We start from the raw sequence: 21,910 nt of genomic DNA, 5'->3' as shown, positions 1-21,910 counted from the left end.
TTAATATACAAAACAGAGATTTCCCTTTCATGGTGGATACAGGGGCAACATACTCTTGCATAGGGAAAATGGGCGCTCATCTCCCCCTCTCTGGGTCTGTAATTAAGACCATCGGCTTCTCTGGGAAGACTCAAATAATACCGTTTACACGCCCACTTCCTGTAACGATTGCAGGAAAAACAATTGAAGCACCCCTGTTATACTCACAAAATACACCTGTGAATTTGCTGGGAAGAGACATTTTATGTAAGCTACAAACCCAGATAGTGTGTACCCATCAAGGACTGCAAATACACTTTCCTGACGAAGCACTCGCCAACATTATGGTGCTTATGGACATGGAAAACAAGGGCCGACCTGTGCAACCCATGGTATACTGGCTGAAGTTACAACCAGAAAATTCAAATCTCCAACTGGAATGGGAAAAATGGAAGCCCTGGGCAGAACAACACTATGAAGCAGTATGTACACCTAGTTTACCTTTACATGTCACCCTGATGTTCGACGCCAAACAAGAACAAACTGACTATGCATGCTGCTGGGATGCATTGATGAATCAACGGCTGTTTCACATAACCACCACAGAAATTTATTTAGGCCCCCAAGGGGCCGCAGCTTCTGTCAAGCTAACTTCAGCTGAACACCAATGGTATCAAGTGCCGAATGCCACACCTCATGTGACCCTTTTAGTCTCTGAAAAGTACGAATCCCATGACCTAGGTCCAATGATAAAGACAGCCTCAGAAGTTGAAGAATGGCAAAACATGGAAAGTCCACAAGTACATCTGTCAAAAGACCAGCAGTTTATACGAATTAATTTAAAAGTAAATGATGAGGCTATAGCTCAAAAAGTGGAGCTCAATCCTAGACCAGAGGGACAGATGGTGTTATCGGCCCAACAAGAGAGATTGTTAGAGCAAATACCACCAGTGGTGTGGTCCAAAAGCAAAACGGATGTAGGACTAGTAAAAACAGCCTTACCAGTAAAATAAAAGTAAAACCGGGAGCAAAACTGCCTCACCAAAGGCAGTATCCATTAAAACCTCAGGCTATGAAGGCATAAAACCAGTAATTAAGGGACTAATGGCAGCTGGAGTTTTAATAAAAACTGCAAGCCCATGCAATACTCCTATCTATCCTATCCCTAAAAACAATACCAAAGAGTATCGGCTGGTACATGATCTGCGTCCTATCAATGCAATAATAGAAATGGATGCACCTATAGTACCTGATCCGCATACTATACTATCAAGCATCCCTGCTGGAGCAAAATGGTACACAGTAATAGATCTGTGTTCAGCCTATTTCAGTGTGCCTGTGCACCCAGACTCACAACATTTGTTTGCATTCACATTTCTGGGACAACAGCTAACGTATACACGGCTACCTCAGGGACTGAACCTGTCCCCAGCCATCTTTAACAAAGTCCTGGCTGAAGATTTACAACACCTTGACATACCCAGTACATTGGTGCAATATATGGATGATCTCCTTATTGCATCAGAGACTCAAGAACAGTGTGAAAAAGATTCATTAATTGTATTGCATGCATTGGCAGATGGAGGTCATAAAGTAAGTAAGGACAAATTGCAGTTCTGCAAACAACAAGTAGAATACTTGGGAAGACAGTTGTGTGGGACCACGCGATGTATAGCCCCAAGCCAAGTGGAGGCTATAATCAAGGCTCCCAAACCCCAAACAGTGGGACAGATGCTTTCATTCCTTGGGATGGCAGGGTACAGTCGGCCGTGGATTTGTGATTATGCTATAAAAACTGCACCTTTGCGTGCCATGATTAGAGCAGTGGGGCAAACAAGCAATGCAGCTCTCCTCGTCTGGACAGATCAGGCAACGGGAGCTTTTGAGGCCCTAAAAACAGACATGCAATCTGCTCCCGCGTTAGGTAACCCAGATTATGGGAAACCTTTCCATTTGTATGTTACTGAAAAAGCTGGTTATGCTTGTGCTGTACTAATGCAGGAAACAAATGAAGGAAAACAACCATTGGCCTATTATAGTACAAAGCTTGACAACATTGAAACAGGATTGCCACCATGCTATCAGGGTCTAGCAGCAGCTGCCTTTGCATTTCAAAAAGCATCATCCATAATCATGGGACATGCAGTAACGTTGTACACGTCGCATCAGTTACATGCCCTGCTAACCAGTCAACGTTTTGTCTTAACACAAGCTAGACGCACTGGATATGAAGTTGTGTTGTCCGCTCCAGAAATAACAATACAACGTTGTCACACGGTGAATCCCGCCACCAAATTGACCACACCGTTAGATGGTACTCCACATAACTGTGTGGCAGAGACAGAGAAATTTTTGAGAGCCAGAGAACATTTGTATAATCACGCCATAGATGCAGATCTAACCCTGTTCGTGGACGGCTCATGCTTTCGGGATGCCGCGGGATTGCATGCGGGTATGGGGATTGTTAAACTAAACACGGATGGCGAGACCTTTGAATTACTGGAGTCCCAAGGAATTGATCAGCCTTGTTCAGCCCAACTGGCAGAAATCAAAGCCTTAACTATGGCTTGCCAGATAGCTAAAGATCAACGTGTTAATATCTACACAGACTCAGCCTACGCTTATGGCGTATGTCATGTACATGCAAACATTTGGAAACAAAGGGGATTCCTGAGAGCAGATGGCACCCCTGTCACTCATGGAGAAGCGATTTCCCAACTGTTACAAGCTCTCCAATTACCGTCTGAGGTAGCCATCATTAAATGTGCAGGTCATCAAAAGAATAATAACATCATAGCTCAAGGTAACAACCTAGCAGATGACGCAGCGCGCAAAGGAGCACAAGGAGAAAATATGTTTCCCCTGCTAACCATCCAAGATTGTGCCCCACTGGTTTCACTTGCCGCACTGATAGTGGCTCAAAGTAGGGCCAGTGGAGAAGAAAAACGAATGTGGGTTAAACGAGGCGCTATTGAGACACGCAGTCAGGGGCCAGCGGACAAGCTGTGGCGCAGTAGTCATGGACATTTTGTGTTACCCACCAATTTATTACGACATGCAATCATTTGGGCCCACGGACCCGATCATTGTTCGCGAGTCCAAATTATGAACAAACTAAAAGCTGTCTGGTGGTCACCATATATGGCAACAACAGTGGACCGTTTGTTGAATGAGTGTGAGGTATGTGCACAGTACAATGTCCGGAAATCATTCACAGCCCCTTTAGCCCACATTCCGGTCCCTGATGGGCCATTCAGACATCTTATGATGGATTTCATAGACATGGGAGCTGAAAACCGAGTTAAACGAATGAGATATGTTTTGGTAGTGATATGCAGATTCAGCCGATGGATTGAGGCAGTAGCCTCTGCAAATCAAGACCATAAAACGGTAGCCAAATTCTTGTGCCGAGACGTCTTTCCAAGATTTGGCATTCCAGATACTATCTCATCTGACAACAGTAGGGCTTTTGTAGCCAAGGTTACACAAGAAACATTCAAACAAATAGGTATCAAACAGAAGTTTGGGTGTGTTTATCACCCTCAATCAAATGGGGCAGTGGAACGGGCTAATGGCATTTTAAAGAACAAACTAGCAAAAATCATAGCAGACAGCAATGGCAAACTAACCTGGCTGGATGCGTTGCCGCTTGCTTTATTGTCAATGCGCTCACAAACTAACCGACTAACCCATTTGACACCATTTGAAGCTCTTACAGGTCGGCCGATGCCTATTCCATACCTGAGAGGACCCTACGAAGGACCATCGCTGGAGCAGCTACAAGACGAATGGCATACTTATCTGAGACAGTTAACCCAAATACACAAAACTATCTTTTTGCAGGTCAAAGGTGCTACAGAAGACAGAGAAGCAGAGATTCCACTTGAAAATCAGAGCATCCAGCCTGGTGATCTGGTTTACGTCAAGGTGTTCAAAAAGAAGTGGGACAGGCCCCGCCGAGAAGGTCCTTTCAAAGTTATTCTTGCCTCACGTACAGCAGTCAAAGTAGACGGCAAGGACACTTGGTTTCATTTAAACCACTGCTGTAGGGTTGGTGGCCCAGCGCCCCTGCGGCCTCGGCAAGCTCGTCTTGGCAGAGCCGCCGGGCCAAGGGGGGAAGCAGGAGAAGCCAGAGACCCTACAGCAGCACCGAGGGACGGCCACGCCTCCCTGCAGCCAGAAGAAGCACCGAGGGAAGGCCACGCCTCCCTGCAGCCAGGCGAACACTGGCCAAGGCGCTCACAGAGACTGATTGAACAAAGACGACGCACAGCTTCAGAGAGTAGTGGATCCCTGCCAGATAGAACAGCGACAGACTCAGATGCAGACTCAGAAACAACTGGAGACGCAGGCCAACAGACAGACAGAAATACAGACCGACAGATAGACAGGCCACAGGAGACATCAGACTCGGACAGCAACTCAGTAGATTTACCGACAGAAGAACCGCAGGAAGTACAACCCAGACAAAGCACAGATACACCACACATCCCTAGTGACAGCTCATCTAGTGACGGCTCACTTAGTAGTACATCTAGTAGCACATCTCAACAGTCATCAGAGCAATGATTAAGGAATTATTCAAGGGATTGACAATACTACTGGTGGTCAGTATGGGAGAAAATAGACATCCAAAACATACAACGGACTGTGCCGTGGCCATGGCCGCAATAGCAGCTAAACAAGGCATTCTAAACACAGGAAAAACATATAATTTGGTATACATTAAATCAAAAGCCTACAAGAACATAGGAATACAGGGAAAGCTGGGGGATTACATATTAGGCGAAGCCATTAGCATCAAATGTGAAGAGGAGGGAACACTCAACATAGAGGTAATTTGTGATAAAAGAGGATGCAGGGAAACCAAGCAAGACGTAACTGTTACAGTACATGAAGCCACAAAATGGGTAAAAATCAAACCAAGGAAAAAGAGGACAATTAGAAGCCTAGAAACAAGCAGTCACTTAGGGAGATGGGATCCCAGTACAGACCTAGCCCGCACACAAGGGTTGAAGACCAATTTATTTTACCAATGGTTGAAATTTTCGGCTAGGCAGATCAGTGAAAAGCCTTGCATAGCCTGTCACCGGAAAGGTGTGATACCTCAGGCTAAACCCCTACCTGATATCAACAACTGTTATAGGAGTCCCCAACATAACTCAGACCAAGCAGAATGCTATACACAATGTGTTATGAAAATGGCAGTAGGTGATGAAAAATATGCTGCCGACAGTAAACTTTGTCCAGTGCCCCTAAGTACAGAAGGAACCGTTCCACCTATGATTAAAATAGAGAAAGGGATGATACACCCATTCTGTATAGCTAAAGGCTTAGTAGCACAATACATAAGCGATTGGCAGGTAGGGACGACCCAGCCAAAACACCACATACAGTGTATGCAAAAGCAGCAAGAATACAAACCGGCCAAAACAGCATGGAACATTACCGTCTGTCACACCCTGCCAGCAGCAGGCATACAGTGTGAACAAATAGTACCGGCCACAGGGGGGTCTGTAATTGGACTGAATCTCACCCATGCTTCATGGGTATCTACTCCAAATTTAGCTAAGGGAACGGTACCCTTAGCTGACATCTTTTGGATATGCGGACAAAAAAGGAAACTCCTGTCATCGCTGTCCCCGAATTGGAAAGGCCTTTGTGCTCCTGTGATGCTCACAGGAGCAATAACAGTAATTGAAATGCCAAATTCAATACAACCCATGCCACAGAAACTTCGTAAGAAAAGAGGAATAATGACGTTTAAAACAGACTACAACATCACAGTAAGAAACGGGATACCAGAAGGGATACCCCGACAGTTAGAAGCCATAGACAGTAGCAGAGTTAAAGCAGATGAAGATGCGGATAAATGGGGATGGGCATTGGCTCTGTTTGGGGTTACTCCAAAAATCCGTTCTAGGTTCCAGGAGGTGCAGTGGATTAATTACTTGTGGTATAACCAGCAAAGATACCTGAACTGGACATTGGCAGCAGTAGGAGCCTTAACCGAACAACTGCACGCCACCTCGCTAATGACAATGCAAAATAGATTAGCTATCGAGATGATGATGGCTGATGAACAAGGAGTTTGTATTATGATCAAAGCCACCGAATGTTGCACAGCTATTCCCATGCATACAGGGGAAGACGGAAATTTGACAGAGCTCTTAATCACACTTGAGGAGATGCAACAGGAACTGTTAAGTAACTCCATAGGAGGGAGAAATGAAACTGACGATTCTGGATACATTGTAGGGAATGGAATGAATATTGGCCCACTGTTTTCACTGTTTGGGACTCTAAGGAGAGGGTGGATATCATGGAAAGACTGGTTATACCAGATAGGTGTAATCTTGGCACTAACAGGGGTGGCGGTCTTGCTGGTAATATGTTGTGGTATTCCCTTGATAAAATTTCTGGTCAATAAATTGCTTTCATCCACAGTAGGACAGCTCCCACTGCTAGCCATCCGAGCCCTAGAAGAAAGCACAAACGAAACAGACAGAGAACCAGAATATATGGAAATGGATGAAATACCAATTATCCTCCCCGACAGCCCCCAGCTCCCTAATATTGTGGCGTACACCCCAGATAGGGAGGACTGGGATGGACCGTGCTTGGTGATATTGTAGACGAGGAAGAAGACATGCATGCACATTTACATTCACACACATGCACCCACAAAAATGAGGGATAGGATAGACAATATCTGAAAGAATGACATGGAGCTGTAATAATGAACGTATATGTATATTACTAGGACACAGGAGTATGGCTGAGAGACCAGACTCCCCTGATCAGGGACCTATGCCTGATCGGCCTCTATCAAGTCTGATTGGACTCTCAGAACTGTTTGGAGAAGAGGATATACAGGAGGGATGGTCGAGACATGATTGGTCGCCACAGCCGCCATCCATCCAGCAGCTAAACCAGTTGGCAACAGAAGGATCTTCATCGTTCCAGCACCTAGCGATGACAGCTTCACAGAATCTGCCTGCAGCAAGAGTCGGCCCGAGGACTCCACCATCACCTGAAGGACCCTTTGGACTCAGGAACACACCCCTTCCGCAGATGCCATGGAGACAGTCACATGTGCCAGTGGCAACGATACCCTCCAGGGGAGGCAGCCAAGGTCGGCCATATGCAGCAACCGCCCGAGTGCATCCTAGACCCAATTCGCTGCTAGGACCTGTCCCCAGCTTTCCACCCCCAAGGCAGGAGAGATATTCTGATCAGCCCAGTACCTCTGGAGGAGGATCAGCAGGGGTAGACCTTAGCCGAACTCACCCACCAGGACAGAGGGGAGCTTTGTACAGGCTGCTAAATGCCCAGAGTGTCCCACCCACTTGCCTGTGCGACATCAACAATACTCCCCCCACACACGAAATGCCTTCCCCCTTTTACTTCCTGTCCCCTGGACTGCACAACCTTAATCTGGTCATGGTCACCCCACAGGACATGGCAATCTTGGTTCGAGAGCTTCGTCTTCCACAAGAGTCTGTTCCAAAAACCTTGGAGCAGCTCCTGCCCCTCACAAATCACATTCCCCATGAGCTATTTGAGGAAATCATGCCACAACTAAGTCAGACAGCTGCATACCTGTTCAGGATACACCGTGACAATGCCAACATCTCTTGTGCTCAGGAGGGCCTCCATACTCAACTGTGTGGTCTTCAGTCTAGTATGGACATGCTAGCCTGCATGATGGAGCATATGGAAAGGGAACAGCTAGGGCTGGCCACCACCACCCTGAATGTGGGCAAGAATTCTCTGGGGGCCCTGTACAACCTGGCCAAGCAGCACAAGGAGCTGGAAAGATCCATCAGAGAACTGCACGACTGTCTGAAAGCCAGAATTCCTGATCCTCCCCCCACTACCCCTGAAAGGCCAACCTCCCCATGTTCCCCAACTTCTCCCAAAACTTCAGATGCTGAGTAAATGCTGAGGAGCGCGGACTGACGAAATGGCACTGAACACGGACTATGATCTTGGTTCTTGAGTTTGAATTGCGGACTGGTTTCAGAAATCTGAGTGTAAATAAAAACAAAGAAGGATATATGTTAGTAACGAAAGTTGGGTAAATGTCTGTCCTTACCATCATCTGCGTAACACAGATAAAGCTAAATGCATACACATAGATATCACATTGCAAAGTTATAAAAAGGGGACCCTTACACGGCGTGTTTGTAGATTTAGTAGTAAAGATGCACCATAGGGACCCCTTTTTTCTTAAATTATAGCATGCCTCAAGAGACATGCATTGCCTAAATTTGGTGTCTGGCCAAAACGGGCATTAGAAAACAAGCTGAAAAAGAAGAAAAACAAAGTGGAGAATGTTGAGAAATGGCCTATAATGAAAACCATTATATGATTGACTAAGGCAAATGACTTAAGGACGGACATGAAGGGAAACCATTTATTGTGTTTATCATTTAACTAGACATAGCTGCGCTAACCTTAGAATAGTTTCTTGATTGGTTGACTAAATAGTGGTAACATAGGGGTTATTTGATGCATTTAAATAATAAATGTGTGACGCTTTAACAAAATAATATGTAGAACCAAGTATAATGGGTTGGAGCCTCTGGTTGAGTGAGTCAATAGATGCCAGAAGATGATTGGTTGCACTGATGTCAATGTAAAGCCTTTACTTTGCCATGATTAAGAAGTTGCTGTAACTTGTTTTATGTGGCCATTTTACGTGCCTTGAATTACACCAAAACTCATTGTTTGAATGTCACCTTGCGTTGATATAATCAGGCTAATTGCTCACCTTGTGCCTTAGTATGTAGGTTCACCTGCACTGCAATATATTTACCGTGTGAAGTATCACTGATATTCATATCCGCACCAGAGTTATCAGTAAGTCGAGTGATGTGTTTTTCTTTTTTATTGCAATGCACAAATGAGGATGTCTTGTCAGTAAACAACCCAAGAGTATAGTTGATGTAATGGGACTCTTTCGAGTCCCAGAGGAGGGACTGTAGAAGAATTTTTAGGTCCATATTTGAACTGTGATGAACTATCAAGTGTCCTGATCCGAACTGTATGTCCTCTGGTTGAACTAGCAGGTGTTCAACCCAAAAAAAGGGCTCTATTAGTCATTCAGTCTGTCAGGGGCTTTCCAAGGCCTTTTAGGTGCTTTCCCGCAGGCCACGTGCAGGGGCCTCAGGCCAGCTGCACGTGTGGCTGAGGCCACGTGCGGAGGGGGCCTCAGGCCAGCTGCACCTGTGGCTGAAGGTCTTTTAAAAAAATCAGTTGTAAATCCTTCACGTTTTAATGGGAGCGTTTGTCACATTGAAATAATGGCCTAACACCTGCTTAGGGTTCACTAGAGGACGCTTCCAATAGAAAACCATGTCTTGGGAATGAAATAAATAAAAAAGTCGAAGGAGGAGCGATGCCCGCGGGTCTCCAATAAATAGACGAGCGCGGTTGTCATATTCAGTCTCTCTAGAGGACTCAGTTTGTCTAAGCTTTGTGTCGAAGGCTTAAATAAACTTAAAAACTCTGTGCATTTTATCTTGCTTAAGGCTGAATTATTCTAAAGTGTTGTGTCATTTTCTAGCATATCACTTGCAATTAGTTTGTGTTATCTAAAAGACGACATCCTGAGAAGACTAAAGACGAGCCGCGACATGTCATTGGTATGGACACTAGCTTTGGGGGATGCATATAGAAGGTGAATCCATGAAACTAATTTATCACCAAATCCAAATTTCTTCAAAACCTTAAACAAGTAGTCCCACTCCACCCTGTCAAAAGCTTTTTCAGCATTGAGAAATTGCGATTTCAGGTAAATAAGAAGAATGTGTTGAATATATCACATTGAAAAGTGAGCGTGTATTAAAAAATAGACGTCTTTAATAAACCATTTTGATCTTCAGATATAACCGAAGGGAGAACATTCTCCAAACGAGTAGCAATCAACTTGGCTAACACCTTTACATCAGCATTTAACAATGATAGTGGTCTGTAAGAACCACACAGGGTAGGATCTTTGTCCTTTTTATGAAGTAAGACTATAGTAGCCTGTGTCAATGTAGGAGGTAAGGTATTGCATTCTAATGATTTGTTAAACATAGCCAAAATTAATGGTGCCAGTTTTTCAATAAACTCTTTATAAAACTCAACAGAACACCCGTCAGGGCCAGGGGCTTTATTTGATTGCATTGCTTTTATAGAATTTTTTTACTTCCACAAGGCAGAGTGGGGAGTCCAAGCTCTTGGCAGTATCCGAATCAATAACAGGATTAGAAAGGCAATAAAGAAATTCAGCCATATTATTAGTATCTGTCGAAAATTCAGATGTATATAAAGAAGAGTAAAATGCTTTAAAAGTGGCATTGATTTTAATGGGATCAGTTGTAATTATACCTTGGGCATTTTCACCCCAATAGAGCGCTTCGCTCTCAGACTGCAGGCTTACTTGTAGTTCCTAGGGTTTTTAAGAGTAGAATGGGAGGCAGAGCCTTCAGCTTTCAGGCTCCTCTCCTCTGGAACCAGCTCCCAATTCGGATCAGGGAGACAGACACCCTCTCTACTTTTAAGATTAGGCTTAAAACTTTCCTTTTTGCTAAAGCTTATAGTTAGGGCTGGATCAGGTGACCCTGAACCATCCCTTAGTTATGCTGCTATAGATTTAGACTGCTGGGGGGTTCCCATGATGCACTGTGTGTTTCTTTCTCTTTTTGCTCTGTATGCACCACTCTGCATTTAATCATTAGTGATTGATCTCTGCTCCCCTCCACAGCATGTCTTTTTCCTGATTCTCTCCCTTAGCCCCAACCAGTCCCAGCAGAAGACTGCCCCTCCCTGAGCCTGGTTCTGCTGGAGGTTTCTTCCTGTTAAAAGGGAGTTTTTCCTTCCCACTGTCGCCAAGTGCTTGCTCACAGGGGGTCGATTTGACCATTGGGGTTTTTCCGTAATTATTGTATGGCTTTGCCTTGCAATATAAAGCGCCTTGGGGCAACTGTTTGTTGTGATTTGGCGCTATATAAATAAAATTGATTTGATTTTGAATACTAGATATTGTATGAGAGCGAGCCTGGCGCCATAATTCATGTGCCAATAACCTACTTGCTTTATCACTATATTCATAATATGAGCCTCGACTTTGTAACAGTAAGTGTTCAGCCTCTCTAGTCGAAATTAACTCTATTTCTGATTGTACACCCATACGCTCTTTGAATAGTTCCGGTGATGGATTTATGGCATATCTTTGATCAAGATCAGAAATGGCAGTTGTAAGTTTGGTTAGTTTAGCATTATATCTTTTATTAGAAAATGCGGTGTAATAAATTATTTGTCCTCTGAGACAAGATTTAAGTGTCTCACATAACAATGAATATGATGTAGAGTAATTCTTATTAAACAGCAAAAACTCATCAATTGAATTAGAAATAAAATCACAAAACTCCTTATCAACCAATAAATGTGAATTAAATCGCCACAAAGGCCGGCTGCATTTATAGGAAGTAAACTGAATATCCAATAACAGTGGAGCGTGGTATGATATTATTATACTCAGATAATCAGAAGAAACTACACTTGAATTGAAATTCTGATCGATTAAAAAAAATAATCAGTTCTGGATTAGGAATGATGCACCTTGGAAAAGAAAGAGAAAATTTTGTAGTGGCCGGATTTCGGAATCTCCATGGGTCAATAAGGCCATTCTTATTATGTGGGGGCGCAAGTTAAAAGGGCAATCCAAGGCCCGACTGAACCCAGCCTAAAATAACTAGAAGCAGTTCCAAAGAAACAAGTTTATTGATCACCCTGTCATGCTGTACATAAACGTCAAAATAAAATACATCTGGTGGTGGCTAAACAGGCAGCGCGCTCTCTCTGCGCCTGGACTGACCAGAGCCCGAACGTTCAGGACTCAGGATCTCCGCCGACACCCCCCCCCCCAGGTGGCCTTTCCCGGACTATACTCTGTGAGGAGGAAACAAAGGTGATATCCTTCAATATAAATATCAGAAAACTATTAGAGGCTTACTTATCAGCAACACGTTCAGTTTGATCTCAGCGTTATTTAAAAGAACAGCTGCTCGCAGCCGGTGGAGGATTATCACTCCGCACGCCACCGCCATGAGGAGCAAACAAGACACTGACTTTTAGTATTTAAATTTAGCTACGCACAATTGCCATATTATTTTCATAGATAAACATTCAAAGAAAGTCACCTCTGACGTGTGCTGACAGCATTTGCCTCTCACCCTCGTCCTCCTTCACAGACGTACGGTCAGGCTCTGGAGCGACCCTCAGCGTCCCCAAACGGTTGACACAACGTTGTTCTGAGCTGTGAAAAGTTGAATTCTCCGGCAGCCAGCACTCATCACCGCTGGCTTAAATGCAGCTCCTCATTTCTCTATTGACACCAGCTGAAAGTCCTTACTCTGCACGTGAATGCCACAGGTGCAGCAGATTGTCCTGAGTAAGCGCTGCACGTGAATGCCACAGGTGCATCAGATTGTCCTGAGTAAGCGCTGCACGTGAATGCCACAGGTGCAGCAAATCCTTGTATCAGAGGTGAGAGACTCTTCTGCAGCACAATTTACCCAGAGAACAGTCCCAAACCACCTGGAAAGGAAAACAAACACACAAACACCAACACAATATCCAACCCCGCCCCCCAACACACAACAATTCTGTGTCATAAAATCAGAGAACACTTGAGCCATTGAAGATACAGTAGTGTTCAGAATAATAGTAGTGCTACGTGACTAAAAAGATTAATCCAGGTTTTGAGTATATTTCTTATTGTTACATGGGAAACAAGGTTTCAGTAGATTCTCACAAATCCAACAAGACCAAGCATTCATGATATGCACACTCTTAAGGCTATGAAATTGGGCTATTAGTAAAAAAATAAAGTAGAAAAGGGGGTGCTCACAATAATAGTAGCATCTGCTGTTGACGCTACTAACTCAAAACTATTATGTACAAACTGCTTTTTAGCAATCCTGTGAATCACTAAACTAGTATTTAGTTGTATAACCACAGTTTTTCATGATTTCTTCACATCTGCGAGGCATTAATTTTGTTGGTTTGGAACCGAGATTTTGCCTGTTTACTAGTGTGCTCGGGGTCATTGTCTTGTTGAAACACCCATTTCAAGGGTATGTCCTCTTCAGCATAAGGCAACATGACCTCTTCAAGTATTTTGACATATCCAAACTGATCCATGATACCTGGTATGCGATATATAGGCCCAACACCATAGTAGGAGAAACATGCCCATATCATGATGCTTGCACCACCATGCTTCACTGTTTTCACTGTGAACTGTGGCTTGAATTCAGAGTTTGGGGGTCATCTCACAAACTGTCTGCGGCCCTTGGACCCAAAAAGAACAGTTTTACTCTCATCAGTCCACAAAATATTCCTCCATTTCTCTTTAGACCAGTTGATGTGTTCTTTGGCAAATTGTAACCTCTTCTGCACATCTTATTTAACAGAGGGACTTTGCAGGGGATTCTTGCAAATAAATTAGCTTCACACAGGCGTCTTCTGTCACAGCACTTATAGGCAGTGTTGGTCATCTTACTTTAAAAAGTAATTAGTTACCGTTACAAATTACTTCTCCCAAAAAGTAATTGAGTTAGCTACTTAGTTACTTCACTGTAAGAGTAATTAGTTACTTTGCAAAGTAACTGGGGCATTATTTTTCATATTCTATACTCTATTACATTCTATAACATCTCAAAGATATTTTTATTAACTGATTGAAGAATAAAACCATTTTAGAACCATTGGTATTTATTTGAACTCAATATGATATGTATAGAAATAAAAAAATAAAAATAAATATTGATAATAAAATTCAAGTTTAAAATTAAGAAACTAATAATGTAAACTTCAATCAATCAATCAATCAATCAACTTGGGTAAAAAGAAATATAGGAAAACCTGACCATTTAAGTAGTGCAAATTTCTGTAACTGTATATTAATCCTACTGCACAATAAACAGAATATCATCCTTAAATATTCTGTAAAGTAGCAATATAAAATATTGAAAATAATAATATGATGAAAATAAGTACAAAACCCAATACCAAAAAATGAAAACTTGGGTAAACAGACACAAAGGAAAATTTGTCCTTTAAGCAGTGCAATTCTTTGTACCTGTATACCATTGCAAAATAAAAAAGCACTATCCAACTCTTAAATATTCAGTACAGTAACAAAGTTAAATATTGAAAATAATGTTCACACACTTTGCATTCAAGTACAAAACCCAATACCCAAAAATGTAAACTTGGGTAATAAGAAACAAAGGAAAATCTGGCCTTTAAGTAGTGCAATTCTCTGTATGTGTATAATACAATACTGTACAATAAACAGAGGAATAGCCAATAAAAATTAAATATTGAAAATAAATAATATTCAATTATTCACACACTTTGCAATCAAGTGCAAAACTAAGACACAAAAATGTAAACTTGTGTAAAAAGAAAGGAGGGGAAACCTGGCCATTAAGTAGTGCAATTCTCTCTACCTGTATATTATTGCACAATAAACACTATCCAACTCTCTGTGTAGTTTAACATGTTCATTCTCAGTGAAAATGAACAATACATTAATCTATACTAAAATACTCGAGTCATCTAACGACAAAACCAGTGGTTGTAACGTAGGAGGAGAAGCATTTCGAATCTTTTGTCAGACAGTCTGTTCCTCTTTGGAGAGAAGACAAGCTTGCCCTGGCTGAACAGTCTCTCAACAGGTGCACTAGATGGAGTAGCGGCATTGTAACGTAGTGAAATTTTCTTGGTGAGAGGAAATCCACTCAGAGTTGAAGTTTTGTGCTGAGGATCTAAAATAGTCTGCCACCTGGTTTTCTGCTGAAGAGGAGGTGTCCTCCTCAAAGGAAAAGAAATCTTTCTCTTTGGCTGAATCTGTATGATGTGAAGATGTGCTCATACCTGGCTGTGGTTCTCCAAGGACAACTTTCCGGCACTCTGCCAGCAAACTTGCCTTAGCTTTATCCTTTAACTCCTGTGAATGCAGCCAGCGAAGTTTGAATTTTGGAAGAGTTACAGCAGCAAGTATAGCCTCTTCATTTCCCAGGACATCAGCAAATCTGGTTTTGACAGCCTGAAACAATAAAAGAATAACCACATTAAAGTCTGTACCCACACAAATCAGTGTTATTATTAGTAGTAGTAGTATTTATTATTATGAGTTCTACAGCAATGTTCACTTAAATTATAATAAAATATTTAATTCAAGTTCTTACTGTGACTATGGCTTCAGGAAGGTCCTTCAGTATTTGCAGGCCACTTGCAAGGGCTTCTGTCTTCAGTAGTAATGTCTCCATCGTTGGTAGGAGTGTACCGTTAAAAACAGCTGTCTTCTCCCTGGAGTATATCCAAGGCAACTGTAAGGGGCTTCATCGCAGTACAGTACTCCTTTAAAAACTGGTGTTCCCTTTCTGTTATCGCTGTCAGTCCCAATTTAGAGGAGATGGTGTTAAGGTCTACCATGGATAATTCGCAGATTTGAGCCAGGGCATCATAGAAGGAATTCCATCGTGTTGTACAAGGTACAAGCAGCTTTTTTGACACCAACTCGACTGTTCCAGTCGCCAAAGTTGATTGACTAGTCTTGTTCCATAGGGCTGTACATTTGGCAGTAGCACTTCTGTAAATAGATTTTGTTGCAGGTTTTGACAGCAGCCACTTGTCATTATCTGTGCACAAAATCAGGTTCAGTGTGTGTGATGCACATCTCTTGTGGGGGGGCAAAGTGATCACATCATCATCACCCTCATTATCATCAGTTGCATGTAGAGCATCATGTATGTCTGTAAATGCCACCTCATCTTCATCGTCCTCAGAATCACTCTCTTCAAGTGGCTGGTACTTCTTAAATGCTTTAATAAAATTAGAGCCATTGTCAGTCACTGTTGCTGCGATTTTGTGTGTTATCCCATATGCTGAGTGTATTTTGTCAAGCTCAACTGCAATGGCGTCATGAGTATGATGCCCCGTAAACCGTCTGCAGGCTAGAGCTGCTTTCTCTCTTTCCATGTTATCTGGGATGATCCAATGTGCTGTCACACCCATGAAACTTCTATTGTGGGCAGTCCAGATGTCTGCTGTGGCTGAAATGTACTCCAGTTCCTCAAATAACTTTTTTAGCTCAATATTCACTTTTTCATATTCACTGTCTGAGTTTAGCGACAGTGTTTCGGCATGGGGCAACCCCCCTTCCTCCTCCTCGTATTGGTATTTTAGTAACTGTAGCTCTAAATGACTCAGACTCCACAGTGGACAGGGGTAGCATGTCTTCAACAACATACCTGGCAATCAATGTGTTCAGCTCGGCCTTAGTCACCTGTTGCTGACCCAAAAAACTGAGCGTTGCTTGTTTTAATAGAGTGGGAGCCACTCAGTCTACCTCACCGCCACCGGCTGCATTTGGGGTTGGGTCAGCAGCAGCAACAAGTGTCATGTTAGCATGTACTGATGTGAGGTGCTTCATGAGATTCGAGTTGCTTAAGGCAGACGTGGATAAAGTCTTTTTTCCTGGGCATAGCGTGCATGTTACATAAACATTCTTGCCTTTAATTTCAATGAGCGAGAAGTAGTGTCGGTACTTCCAGTTGGAAAACGCAACCTTTGAATTTCCCTGGATCATCGCCATTACCGCTGCTTCGCTGTATTTGGCAGTCACACTCAGACTGTGCAGTGAGACGGCATGAGCAGGGCATGATCCGCCCACCCAGCCAATCATCATCGCATTTGCAACGGCGTCATCATCCCCACGCCTGTTTTCTCCAGGCAGCAGAATGTGTGGCCAAAACCTGACACTTTGCACTTCACTTCTCTGATTCAACCAAACTGTAGTAACGCGCAGCCTTCACATTCCCAGTAACGGCAACAGCGTTGCAGGAATGGGAAAAGTAATTAATTAGATTACTCGTTACCGCAAAAAATAACGCCGTTATACTCTACCGCCGTTATTACCAACACTGCTTACAGGTAACTCCAGACTGTCTTTGATCATCCTGGAGCTGATCAATGGGTGAGTCTTTGCCATTCTAGTTATTCTTCTGTCCATTTTGGTGGTTGTTTTCCATTTTCTTCCACGCGTCTCTGTTTTTTTTTTTTTTTTTTTGGTCCATTTTAAAGCATTGCAGATCATTGTAGATGAACAGCCTATAATTGTTTGCACCTGCGTATAAGTTTTCCCCTCTCCAATTAACTTTTTAATCAAACTACGCTGTTCTTCTGAACAATGTCTTGAACGTCCCATTTTCCTCAGGCTTTCAAAGAGAAAAGCATGTTCAACAGGTGCTGGCTTCATCCTTAGATAGGGGACACCTGATTCACACCTGTTTGTTCCACAAAATTGACGAACTCACTGACTGAATGCCACACTACTATTATTGTGAACACCCCCTTTTCTATTTATTTTTACTAATAGCCCAATTTCATAGCCTTAAGAGTGTGCATATCATGAATGCTTGGTCTTGTTGGATTTGTGAGAATCTACTGAATCTACTGGTACCTTGTTTCTCATGTAACAATAAGAAATATACTCAAAACCTGGATTAACCTTTTTAGTCACATAGCACTACTATTATTCTGAACACTACTGTATATTTAGATTACGGGGATTAGATCGATCTAACACTGGGTTAAAAACACAATTTAAGTCTCCACCTAAAATTAGCAAAGGAGAATTCAAAAACAGGAGATTGCTCAACAATCTATTAGCCAACTCAGCATCGTCAAAGTTTGGAGCATACGAGGTCTATTAGAAAAGTATCCGACCTTATTATTTTTTTCAAAAACCATATGGATTTGAATCACGTGTGATTACATCAGACATGCTTGAACCCTCGTGGGCATGCGAGAGTTTTTTCACGCCTGTCGGTTACGTCATTCGCCTGTGGGCAGTCTTTGAGTGAGGAGTCGTCCACCCGCTCGTCGATTTTTTTCATTGTTTAGGAATGGCTCAGAGACTGTTGCTTTGTTTGATAAAAATTTTTTCAAAACTGTAAGGCACAACTGAGTGGACACCATTTGATAAATTCAGCTGGTTTTCGGTACAAATTTTAACGGCTGATGAAAGATTTTGGTCTGGTAGTGTCGCTTTAAGGACGGTCCACGGCGCCTGACGACGATCTGCGCTTCGAGGCGGCAGCGTCTCGCCGTTTCAAGTTGAAAACTTCCACATTTCAGGCTCTGTTGACGCAGTAAGTCGTCAGAGAACAGAGAACTTTCAGAAGAAGTCGGCATGAGGAGTTTATTCGGACATTCCATTGTTAACGGTCATTTTGTAATGAAAGAACGTGCGGGCAGAGTCGCATGTCGGGCTGGACCCGACCGCGGGGGGTCGCGGCAGGAAAAACACCTCCGTTGGAAATCTTAACGGGCAAGTTGGAACATGCCCAAGCTGTTAAACAATTTCTCAGTTACTCACTTGTTGAAAGCCATTAAAAGCCGCCTGAATTCTACAAATGGTTTTCAACACGGAGGTGTTTTTCCTGTCGCGGCGCACACAGATTTGCCGAGTCGTCACGGAAACGACTCGGCGAATTTGCGCGTACGTCTTTCATTAAAAAAATGTCCTTAAACAGTGGAATGTCCGCATAAATTCCTCATGCCGGCCTCTTCTGAATCTTCTCTGTTCTCTCACAATGTCCTGGGTGAATTAAGCCTTAAATTAGGATGTTTTCAGCTCGAAACAGGCCGACGACAGCGCCTGGAAGCGCTGCAGGACGTCCCGCTCCATGGGAAGTCCTTACACCGACAGAAACACCCCATAATCTCTCATCAGCCGTTAAACTTTTCACAGAAAACCAGCTTAATTTCTCGAATAGTGTCCACTCGGATATTCCTCACAGGTCCAGAAAAAATTTTGATAAAGCAACGCGCGCCGTCTCGAGCAGCGTGTGAAACAAAGGAATTCAGCCGAGAGGGCGGGACCACATCTCACTCAAGGCCTGCCCACAGGGAAATGACGTCACCGACACGCGTGAAAAAACTCACGCATGCGCACGAGGGTTCAAGCATGATTGGTGTAATCGCATGTCATTCAAATCCATATTGTTGTGTGGGCCGCTGAAGAGGAGGTACTGCTGGCCCACCACCACTAGAGGGCGCCCTGCCTGGAGTGCGGGCTCCAGGCACCGGAGGGCGCTGCCGCCTTACGGGAGCAGCCAGGATGACAGCTGTCATCCATCACTGGAGACAGCTGATCCCAATTAATACGGAGGTATATCAGCAGGACGGCATCTCCACCTCATTTGCCGAGATATCGCCTAACCAAAGAGGTAACAATCTCTGCCCATACATACAACTAACCATTGTTGTAATTCTTGTTGAGCATTTGTAGGACAGCTGACTACTGAACACATTCGGATAAGTACTCACCTTCCTACACTCCTGTATCATTGTTAACGAGAGGTGGAGGTGGACTCTCCACCCTCCGTGTTGCTGGGTGCAGCCGCATCCACACCTGACTGTTTTTGTTCCTTGCCAGCAGTACCGGATCCGACGAGCGGAGGCAGTGGCCACCTGGGGATTCGGGACTTGGCGGCTCCAGTATTCCCGGGGTTCGGTGGCAGAGGAAATCGGGGTGGTTCCGGTTCGACTTGGACAGACGTCTCCTATCGTCGAGCCTGCCCACACGACACCGTTGTTATTGGACTTAGTCGCAATATTGTAATCGGCTGTGTTGTTGTGCCTGTTTTCACAACAGTAAAAACAGTGTTATTTGATTCCTCCATTGTCCGTTCATTTGCGCCCCCTGTTGTGGGTCCGTGTTCCTACACTTTCACAACACATATAGTTAAAAAAATAACTAAAAGGGTCGGTTTATTATCTAAGAGACCTCGTATATTGACCAACACAACCTTTTTCTGCATTAACATACAACAACTATCACATATCTTCCATATTTATCAACTATGACATCAGTGGCTGAAAACTGTACTGTTTTACTAATCGAAATAGCGACCCCTCTTGATTTAGAATTATAATCAGAATGAAAAACTTGACTCACCCAAGGGCAGAGTAACCTTTTGTGATCTTTAATCTGAAGATGGGTCTCCTGTAAGAACACTACAGAGGGTTTTAACCGTTTCAGATGGGAGAAAACTTTTGATCTTTTAACAGGATGACCCATGCCCTTGACAGTCCAGCTAATGAATCGAAGAGACATGCCTAGTCCTACTATGCCAAGGTTTACAGCACTATTAACCATGTAGGAGTATAAAAAAAAAAAAAAGCAAAACAATCATAAGGACCTGAGATAAACCCCCACCCCACAACAAAAAAGTTAAAAAAACCAACCCAAAGCGGAACAACACCAAAAGTCTCCATATAAACACAGAACGATGGAGACAGCGGTGTTATACAGTACAAGGAAAACTGTTGTCAACAATAAAGCATGGACAACTCGGAGATACAGCAGAACAAACAGATATAAAAGTAAATTAAAAAAAAAAGGTAAATAACTCCAAGCAATTTCAAAAATTGGGCCAACAATATGTGCATTATTTTACTAAATTAACAAATGATTATACTATAACCCAGAGCCAGAAAACGTTGAGAAACACCAAAATATCTATATAATGAATATTATTTCGTAGTAATAGTCAATGCAATTAATACCTGCTACTATGGGTTAATAATAATGAACAAACTTAAAACAATGACAACATTAAGGTCCAAGTGGTGCAAATAAGCCTGAGGCTCCAACAAAAGTAAGAATACACACACACACACACATATATATATATAAACACACAGTCTATGGTCTGGAGCTCAGTACGAACGAGTAAAGTTCACCCAGGAATCAACTTCTGGACATATTGCTTAGCGTTATCCGGTGAGGTAAACTCCTTCTCCACACCCTTGTATGTGATGCAAAGCTTCGCCGGATAAAAAAGTCTGTACCTGACACCTTCGGTGCCACGAAGTAGCCGTTGGACCTCGTTGAAGGCCGCCCGGGCCACCTTACCAGTGTGATCCAGAAATACCGATATATTCATAGCTCCGACTTTAATCCGCTGGCGCTCTCTTGCACGACGTAGAATATCCAGACAGTCGTTGTAATAATGCAGCCTGCATATAATGACTCGTGGTCGGTCTCCGGGTTTGGGCTTTGGTTGCAGAGAACGATAAGCCCAGTCCACGAGTGGTTCCTTCTCCAGCTCGAACGCTTCCTTCAGCAGTGCGGCCACGGCAGTCGGAGAACAGGAACCCGAGCCCTCATCCACACCGATAAACCTGATATTGTTCCAGCGCAATCTTGATTCTAAGTCTTCACATTTCTCTTCCAGCATGGTAAGTTAAGCAGTAAGGCGTTCGAGAGTTGTGTACATACCGGTGATGTCATCAGTACAGCCCGTGAGCGCCTTCTCCACGTCTCCCATTGTGGCTGTTAGCTTAGCCAGTTTAGCATCGGTAGCAGCAAACTCGCTTGCTATTTGCATCTTCATGGTTTGTAACTCAGTCTTAATAGATGACAAAGCATCCCCGAGAACCTCTTGCAGTTCCTTTTTAATGATTCCTGCAATATCTTCTTTTAATGAAGACAGCAACTCAAGTTTCAGAGTGTCGGCTTCCTGGCTCACCTGTGTTGGAGCGGGTTCGACGTGGAGATGGTGGCTCGGAGGCCTGTGTGCACGGCTTCAGCTGCGTCTGAATAGTACGAGATTTCCCCTTTCCAGACATTGCAAAGTGACAAAAAAGTTTGTACTCAGGCACAAAGTACAAAAACATAAAGAAAAAACACTTGGTTTACAAGAAAAAGCACAGTTGAATAACAATTTTAATCCAAATTGGTCAGCGCTACAAAACCCATGTCCTACTCCATCGACTGCTCAACAGCACCCCCGTTCAGTTCCATCTGTATAGGTTGTGGTGTCCACTGTCCAGACAGTTTTTAAAAGGATAACAA

The sequence above is a fragment of the Thalassophryne amazonica genome, chromosome 10, assembly GCF_902500255.1.
Source record: "Thalassophryne amazonica chromosome 10, fThaAma1.1, whole genome shotgun sequence".
In the NCBI taxonomy this organism is placed as follows: domain Eukaryota; kingdom Metazoa; phylum Chordata; class Actinopteri; order Batrachoidiformes; family Batrachoididae; genus Thalassophryne; species Thalassophryne amazonica.
Note: the sequence above shows the minus strand (reverse complement) of the source record.